This window comes from Anas acuta, chromosome 2 (assembly GCF_963932015.1).
Source record: "Anas acuta chromosome 2, bAnaAcu1.1, whole genome shotgun sequence".
NCBI classification, from domain to species: Eukaryota; Metazoa; Chordata; class Aves; order Anseriformes; family Anatidae; genus Anas; species Anas acuta.
In genome coordinates, this window is record NC_088980.1 from 105,756,609 (window position 1) to 105,766,244 (window position 9,636).

Consider the following 9,636-nt stretch of genomic DNA (forward strand, 5'->3'; position numbering starts at 1 on the left):
CTGCAAAACAACTTCCCAGAGGAGACAAGTGAGCCTCAGCCTAAGATTGCTCAGACCCTTCTGGAAGACTCACTGCCTGGAAATGTTAGAAAGTAAGAAATGGCAACAGCAACTGTAAATGTCAAAGAAAACTTTCTAGTCACCGGTGATACATTAAAGATCCCCATCCAGGGGGAGAACTCCATGATATTAAGCTCTCCCCAGGCATCAAGCTGCATTAAGTAGAGCGAGAGTATTTCTAACTGAAGTAGATAAATGCTTCAGCGGCTTTTAGAAAGGATCCTGAAATATTTTGTGTTTTTCAATCTAAACAGATTTATATCACAACATGAACAAGTTAAATGAGGACGGGTAGATAAAAGGGAATGTCTGCTGGTAAAGGTGTTACTGTAAAAGACAGAGCATAGCTTCAACATGCTGCATGACTTAGATGCAAGCATTGCTAGATACTTAGCTCAGTATTTCTAACCCAGTAGTTTGTGATGTTTGTAAGGGTCAATAAAAGATATAAAAGATGTTGAAAATGTTAAATAGAAACAGCAGCTATAGTTCATTTCTACAGGAGGAGGTTTAGAAAAGCAAATTATAAAGCCAGGCTGCGACGTTCACAAGGCAAACACCCTTAACTGCCAGCAGCAGCTCAGCTCCTTTAAGGCAAAGGATTAAGCATAAACACTTGCAGCCTGCAATACATGGTAGGAACTACTTCTGATGCAGAGAGCAAAAAGACTAGGGTCACATAACAAAAGATTTGAGTCAAAAAATAGTCATTGATAGTTTACTACGCCTGCCTTATAGGGATCTGCCTGTTTTCTACAGCCTGAACATGCTGAGAAATTCATAGAAGGGCTTACCGGTGATAGGAAAAGTGGACACCAGTAACTGCCAGGCAAAGGACTATGGTTTTCCTTATGTACAGCAGCACAGCTTCATTAACTTCAGTGAAACTTCCAAAGTTCACACCAGATGTGGACTGTCACATGTACCTCCAGGACCCTCTATGCATAAAGGTGAGAAAGAATAAAGGTTTGGCAAAAATGAAGTCTTTATCTACAGTACCCATGGGGAGAAAGAAAACTAAGTACCCAACACTTCATACTTGTAACTCTTACTTACTTACCCCCTTCTCTCACAAACATGAATGCAGAAAGTATGCAAAAGGATGAACACTGTTTACTAATCCCTGGATACTGCAAAGAAATATAAGTAATCCTCTGTAATCAGATCTGTATGAGGCTTCCATTTTTTCATAATAAAACATTCATGTTACAGATGCCCTGACAGATTTTACCATCTTGCCATTTTATTGATTCTTAAATAGGAAAGCTATCATACTTCTGACTGCTTCTCATGAGGAGACTAATTAGATTATTTCATCATCTGGTTCATCAAAGCAGGAAATACTTAAGTGCCACAGCTGGTCTCAGACTAAATATCTAGTACCAAGATTTTAAATGAAAACTATTACATCTTCACTGGGTAAGCATTTCATAAATGGCTAGGCAGTAAAAAATGATGAAGACAACAGGTATCATCTCACATCTCAAGGCTGCAAGGGGAGCCTTAAGTCTACTAGTGCATTTGGATTTATTTGCACTTGCTTTTGCTACTACTGTCATGAAAAAAGGCTTTGCATAATGATCAGATCTGGAAAACGGGGAGCTATTTAGATTTCCAGTGAAAATTTATGATTGAGAATTTAAAACTTAGAAGTAAGTTCATTTTAAATGAATCCCCTGTTCTTGATGCAACCTTTCCAAACAGAATGCTCACCACTGCAGAGGGATCAACAGCGAGGAAGTGCATCCCCCTAGAGAGGACCAATCCCATTGTCTGGTCCACTCACTGCCCATCCTTTCCCTCTGGATTGCTGGGATATCTTGTTCTTTTGCACACACAGCTGTGCACAAAAAGCAAATCCTCCAGAAAGGAAACATATTTGCCAAAGGCAGACATACGCTCTTACTGTACTTCACCCTCTCATACTTGTGCGTAGGGGACAAGAACAGAGAAGCTGCTCCTTTAAAAGGAGAGTTTGTTCTCCATGGCAATTTGGAGTAAAAATGCTAACTATAACCAGCAGGCAGTTAGCAAAAAGCCTAGGCTTTTGAGGTCTACTTAGGACCACAAAACCAGCAGCGTGATAATGGATAAATCATTTCCTTTAAATAGCATTTTCATGAAAATTATATGTAAAAGCAGAGTCTTAGTATTAGTACAATGCCAATAGCTCGGTAACTTTGTTATGGAATAATATAATCCTGTTTCTCTTACAGACCTATAATGTTATTATGTAAATGGCTATACAAAGCCATGATTATATCAACAAAATGAAATTGTTGGGTAAGACAGTTCCCAGTCTCAGTAAACGTGGCTTTTCAGCACTATAAAAACAGAAAGTTTCCTCCTGTAATGGTAGGTCTTAATACCATTGATTCATCCTGAATTTTTGACTTTGAGAGATATCACAATGAACCTTGAAGATCACCAGACCAAAAAAAACTAGTATGTGTGTAAGTTGCATCACAGAGTGAAAATTCTAACAATATTTACATTCCTCTTATGTTCTGCACTTTCTTGACCTTATTAGAAATTTAGAAATCATTGCAACTCTGGCTGCCCATTAGCTGGTCAAAAATTGTTCTTTGTAATGTAAAACCTTTTGTTGTTGTTTCTTTTTTTTAATGAGTTAGGCTGCGGGCCTCATAAAATTTTTGATGTATACTTTGATGTGGGGAAACATAATTTTTATGTCAGAACTGTCTCTTTGAAGTTACATGAGCCAATAGATGAACCATGAACCTTGGAAAAGGACACATGCTTTCTTTCTGAAGTCAGCCTAACTTCTGGAGTGCACAAAGTAATGAAATACACAAAGGCCACATAGTTAAAACGACATGCTGAACAAGTTGAGGGCAGTAACAGTGTTGTAAAAATATTTTCAATAAGCTGTCTGCTGAATTAATAGCATATAACTGTTATAAAACAATACCGTTAAGTAAAACACTAAAATATAGCTACAAACTTCAGTTAACGGTCCTGTAAAAATCATGACCTGCATTGCTGATTTTTAACGTATTACTTTATTACCAATTCTTTCCATTTCTAGTATGAGTATAATAATGTCTACTTCCTTTAAGCATTTGAAAAAAAAAATGTAATTTTTCTTTGTATATATTTTTCTCTTGCAATCTGCATGAATAACACAACTGTCTATGTGGATCCTCCTTTAAACAAAATAGGGTGGTGGTTTTTGTTTTGTTTTGTTTTATTTTGTTTTGTTAAAAAAAAAATGATAGGGGAAAAAGGTCAGAAATCAAATTCAGATTTCTGTACATTCTGCAACTGACCTTTAACCAGCAGCATGCAACATCTAATGTGCTAACGATGCTGGCCACAGGAACTGCACTCGCTCTTTCGTGTTGAAAAACGATGCCATCTCCAAATAGGCTGAAAGCTGGATTTTTACAGCTTGTAAAGACTTGGGCTTCTTTATGAATTGGTCAACAACAGTGGCTTATAGAGACACGGCCATTGCAGTGGTAGCAGCTGTGGATTAGAATATGAAATTATAAAATTAACTCTTTATTATTCCACTGCATTTTGGGCATCACTTTCCACTTTGTCTGTTATTACGTTCCCTCATTTTCTTATGCATAAACTGGTAAAGAAATGCTCTTTCAGGAGGGAAAGAGAATGGAAAAGGAAGCAGGTCTAAGACAGGCCCAGGTGAGGAATATCCCAGCAGCCCTGGGCGCTTACCAGACTGTTAGCTCCACAAGGTTCAATCTGAAGCCAATAGAGGCAATGTTACTGGCACAATGAGAATGTCTGCCTTCCCTCTCCCTCAGCAGATGTTGTTTGTTTTTCACAAACAAGAAGGAAAACTGAATAAGGGTGACCAAGATTCCAGTTAGTGATAAGCAATGTTGTTATTTTATTTTAACATAATTTACTTATTGGCAGGGGAAATAAGATGACATAGGACTGTATATTTAATGTAAGGAGGAAAAAAAAAATCTTACTTAAATATTTGCTTTCTGAGCATTTTATTAGTAGTATGTTAAACATTTCTATCTCCCTGGCCGATCTGATATAAGTCACCTATATTCAGATGCACAGCTATCGTTTCCTTCAGGGTCACTAAATGAGGCCTCACTCTTTTCTTCTGCCATCAAACACATAGTACAAAAAAAAAAAAAAAAAAAAAAAAAAGATAAATAAAATTCCAGTTATGGCAAATAATCCTTCTATGATACTATTATTGTGTTTATATCATTTGCTGCTAGTTATTTTCTGTCCTCATCCCTACAAATTAGGCAACAAAAGAATTAACAGAGAAATCACAGCTTTCCCTCAAGTATCTGTCATATTTTGATGTGACAGCAGACAATTTTGCTATTACCACAATTTCAAGTCCTCAATTCAAAGTGTGGCCACATGGTACTTCAGATGCCCTAGGTAATTCAGATGCCGCAGACAGGCTGCCATTCGACATGCAGTGATGCTGTTACTTGTGTTTACTAAGCAGATTCTCTTTCTTTCCTCACCTCCAACTTGTTTCCAGCCACATACTACACTCTGGTACGTAGAGTTGTTTGTGCAGACAGGTGTGAAATCAACTTAAAAAAATTATTTGGCTGAAAAATTACCTACTGAAAAGGTTTATTAGCAAGAGGCACAAGGCAGCTTCAGCTCACTGCTGAAAAAAAGTGTATGTAGAGCTACAGCTTAAGAGCCTGTGCCCAGAGGAATTCACACTATAAGGCACTAAGCCTGCAAATGCATGCACACTTTTAACTACACTGCCATGAATTATCCCACGTGCAGGCTCAAATCTCTAACAACACTGGGTATTCTGGAAATAAGCTTTTGAGGGCCATGGACAATTCATCCTTTGAAATTCTGTACTTCAATAAATAAACTTCATAAAACTTTCCTAGGGTCTATGTATGCAGGGAAATATATAGATAAAAATATGCTTTTTTTTTTGCTTTTTTTTTTGCTTTTTTTTCTAAAATGCATAACTTTGTGGCCAAGCCTTCTCAACAGTTGAACGAAATCCAAGGACAGTCCAATAACACCAATGAAACATTGATGTAGCAAAACAAAGTTATTGATGTGAATATGGATGCTTGATCGAAGCCAATCGTTTGAGAAACAGAAGATGAAAAGGGAGAAAAGAAGAGTGAAACAATAATAACCAGAGCTTACAGAAAGTCCAGCTTATTTTTACTGAAGTGGATGGCAAACTACTAACCAAAATTTTTAAATGTTCTGAAATGAGTTATAGAAATTTCTAATTTTCTTATCACACAGAAAAGATAAAAAAATGCCATGTTTCTTAAAAAATAAACAACATTGGGATTCCCATGCTAAGGTCCCAGCATCAACCATTTAGATAACAAAGTGTTTCCATGTGAAAACTATTTTTTTTTTAGAAAATTTCCAATTCCCCCCTTCCAAAAACAGTCATGATGAGGTGACGACAGCCTTACCTCATTTATACCAGCAATGAAGATTCCCATGGTTAAGCCCAGCAAGGTGTCCCGTTCAGATCAGTGCCTAGTTAGGCAGCTGTTACAGCATTTTAGTGATGCTAAGGCAAATTAAAGCTGTCCGAGGACCAGTGATATCAACTGCCTATCTCTCTGTGTGCTTCCTTCACTGCGGGGATGTGGCCAGGGACAAGAGAACCCACTTTGGCAGCTGCACAGCTGTGTGCTTATCATAGTTTTAAATGTTTGGGCTTTGCAAAAATACCAAGTGAAAATATATTTCCTTCATACCGTTCACTGAGAAGCTCCTCTCCCTCCTTGGGAATAACCCATCAAGCCCAATTTAGGAGGGCTGTCTTGCAGGATCATTGTCTCCCAAAGGTCTCTGGATAAACTGCTCCATGCAAGTTGCCTCTGGCAACTGAGATCCCCACTCAACTCTCCCAGCATGGTCATTTCCAACTGTTTGTTTAACATCTGCAGGCTTGAGCTTTGTCAACACCACAAGGCAGATTTCTGTCCAAATGCAAGACTCGTTATAGGTAGTGGTTAGACAGCAGATCACTCGTTTCACACTACATCACAGCACGCACCTCTTCTGCCTACATCAGCCCTGGCCTAAGTACCACAGGCCTCCTCCTGATCCCTGGCTTCCTTCCCATGGGGTCAATGTGTCCCCAGGGCACAAGGCTAGACCAGAGAGCATGGAACAGCAACGTGCTGCTGAGCTGGGTCCATCCCAAACATACATGTCAAACATGTTACTGTGGCAAGGTGCCCAAGTCCAACAAGCTCCACCAGACCGTCAGACCGTGAACGAAACACCTGCCAAGTGGGATGTCACAAGACTTCTTTCAGCACCTTAGGCAAACTTGATGCCTTGGAAATTCTCCAGCTACCTCCCATTCACCTAACCTGATCTTCAACACAAGACAAGTACAAGTAGGTAGGTAAGTCTTTAACATTAGGTTGAGATTAATTAATATGACTCTTAAGGCCTAGTATCATTTTCCTCCTGTTACTTCATAATTGTCTACGTAGTTTAGAAATCAATTTGCAAAGTCAACTCTTTACTGCCACTGACACCTACCTGAGATGAATGTTATAAAGAAGAGAAACTCAGTTACTTACTTCACTTTTTAATAATGTTTGGTCTTGCAAAAGAAACTTTCCTGTTTCCACGGGACTTCACACCTAGCAATCACTATTCCAAAAACATACCTTACCCGTATAATTCTTTTTACTTCTTAGAAGTTTAAAAATACAAGTAAAGGTCATATGCTAATTTGGTATTTCAAAATCATACTCAGACCTGAAGCTTTATGAAAGTAAGTTTGATTATGACACTTGATGTACTCTACATATAGGACTAGCTTAAAATTACTTGTTACTGGTTATGAACTGAGTGGGGTGTTTTTTTTTTGTTTGCAGTAAGACATAATTTTAAGAAGCCCTGAGTAGCAGAAAACAAAGATTTTGCTTTGATTTTTGCCAAAGATTTTTTTTTATCATTGTCTTGCTAAAATAACAGCAGATGTAACAAATAAAGTACTTTTTGAAAATTCTTGAGCAAACACAGTTCCCATTTCACCAAACTGCCATAACAAAAATAACGTAGAACTGCAATAAAATTTCTTTTTATCTATCTTCTGTTAGTCAAATGCATAATACTTCACCTGTTTTTCCTTGGAATGCGTGAATTTTTCAATACCAATATAGAAAAGCAGATATTTTAAAAAAAAAAAAAAAAAGGGGGGGGTGTCCTATCAATTCTGAGGAGCATTGAAGATGTGCATAATACTTAGACTGCTATTTCCCATATTCATTTCACCATTTTATCACTCTCCTATATTCCTTCATCCTTATCTTCGCTCTTGTTCTTGCATCATTGTTACCAAGTTTGTAACCTCTTCAGAGCAGGCTCATTTTTTATGCAATGTTTGACACAATAGAGAGCAGCTTTCCGCCACAAAGCAATATAATCCAATTTATGTCTATAAGAGTATTCTTTTATAAAAAAAAATCACTTAGGTCTTAAATTGTCCTTTTATATTAGCAAACTTTCCTCTTCACTGATTTGGCTCAGAGGAACAGCTAGAAAAAAATGACTATTTAAGTTACGAATTAAGCATACCAGATCGATAGTTATGTTTAAAGGATGATCCTAAAACCATCAGCTGTTAATATCACCATGGTATTTCTGAGTTGGTGACAAACTGAGAAGATACACTGAACTCCTGAGAGTTCCTCCTGAGAAAATCCAAGTGTTTTAGGGTGGCTGCAGCTGTAGTAGATCATCACTTCTGTCATATTCACAAGATTTTCTTTATAGCCAAAGCTGCTATAGAAAAGTGGCAGAGCAAAGAGTTGTACAGTGCAGTGTTCTGTAACTACGTAAAACACAATTAGGTGTTATTTAGATCTAATTCTTCAACTTTGGATTTCCAGTCTGAGAAGCTTGCATGCTGCCCACACGGGCCCTTCTGACTAGATAGCTTGTACATTTTAATCAAATCACTTTCAAGCACCTGGATTCCCAGTAGCTGGAATTAGCTGCTCAGCTACTGTGCACTGCAGCTCAGGAGACGGCAAAAAGGGCTGGAAGTCTGCAACTTGCAAAGGGATTCCACGGCAAGGACAGGCTAAATAGGCCATCAATTCTTCAAGAGCTTGAAGGTCATTCCTTTAGAAGGGTTCTGCTGCTTAGCTCACAGGGGGAGAAAGGTAGCTTACTCATCTCCAAGACGGCTCATCCGGTGTCTTTATTTGCAATTAAAAGGTAATCTATAGCCATTCATAACCGTGGCTGTAGAACAGACAATATTGTCACTTCTTGTGCTGTTTTAGAGAACAAATGGAAAACAAAATATGAACAAACAAGATTTGTTCCATATTTAAGGGTCACACACTCATTTAATTATGGATGGGACCAGCAATATTTAACATCTTTGTCAGTGACATGGACGGTTCAATTGAGTGCACCCTCAGCAAGTTTGCTGATGACACCAAGCTGTGTGGTGCAGTTGACACACAGGAGGGCAGGGATGCCATCCATAGGGAGCTGCACAGGCTGGAGAGGTGGGCCTGTGTGAATTTCATGAGGTTCATCAAGGCCAAGTGCAAGGTCCTGCATCTGGGCCAGAGCAATCCCAGGCACAAATACAGGCTGGGTGAAGAATGGATGGAGAGCAGCCCTGAGGAGAAGGACCTGGGGGCGGTGGTGGATGAGAAGCTCAACATGAGCCAGCAATGTGTTCTTACCGCCCAAAAAGCCAACCATATCCTGGGCTGCATCAAAAGAAGCATGGCCGTCAGGTTGAGGGAGGTGATTCTGCCCCTCTGCTCTCATGAGACCCCACCCAGAGCACTGCTTGCAGCTCTGGGGCCCCCAGCACAAGAAGGACATGGGAGTAGTAGAGTAAGTCCAGGGTAGGGCCACAAGGATGATCAAGGGGCTGGAGCAAGAGAATGTTCAGGGGAGACCTTATAGCAGCCTTCTAGCACTTAAAGAGGGCCTACAGGAAAGCTGCAGAGGGACATCACCACGTAGTGTAGTGATAGGACAAGGGGTAGTGACTTCAAAATAAATAGGGTAGGTTTAGATTAGATAAAAGGAGGAAATTCTTCACTCAGAGGGTGGTGAGGCAGTGGCACAGGTTGCCCAGAGAAGCTGTGGATGCCCCATCCCTGGGCTGGATGTGGCTTTGGGCAACCTGGTCTAGTGGGCGATGTCCCTGCCCAAACCAGTCTATGATACTATGGATGAGACCTTCATGGTGTGGGAAGGAAATTATTCCTGCCTGAAGCTTCTGAGTTCCCATTGTAATGTCTGTTAAAACTGCAAGCAAATAAAGGAACTTCTTACCCCTTATAGTTGAAGGTGAGGTTACTTATATTACTGACAATTTAAAGCATAGGATCAATAAAATCATGCAGCAAGGAGCACTTTGCCTGGTATGTTTACATTGTTATGTTGTTTACTTAAACATATGCTCAATTAGATATAACTACTGTAAAAAAAAAAAAAAAAAAAAAAAGGTTATTTTCCTCGTTTTGTGAATTTTACTGCTACAATAAGCTAAACATGAAACTAAATGGTAATGCAGAAACTGAGCCTGCAAATAAGACACTGACAAGC